Source organism: Alligator sinensis, unplaced genomic scaffold, assembly GCF_000455745.1.
Source record: "Alligator sinensis unplaced genomic scaffold, ASM45574v1 scaffold1575_2, whole genome shotgun sequence".
Taxonomy (NCBI): Eukaryota; Metazoa; Chordata; order Crocodylia; family Alligatoridae; genus Alligator; species Alligator sinensis.
In genome coordinates, this window is record NW_005843504.1 from 27,481 (window position 1) to 27,700 (window position 220).

Sequence of the window (220 nt, forward strand, 5' to 3'; positions counted from 1 at the left end):
TTCTTGGGTCAGAACCTGCGCCCCCCTATAGCAGGCCAGGCCCTGTCTCGGCCCCCCTGCTTCCCTCCACACTGGAGCTGGGCCAGGGAGGGGGGGCAGCCCCCCGGGGGGCTGAGCTCATGCTGGCAGCTCCGTCTGCGGCCGCCGTGCTCCCGGCCTCCATTACCAGCCCTGAATTATTGATGGGCTGCGAGCGCCGGGGGGTCGGGAAATAGGAAAC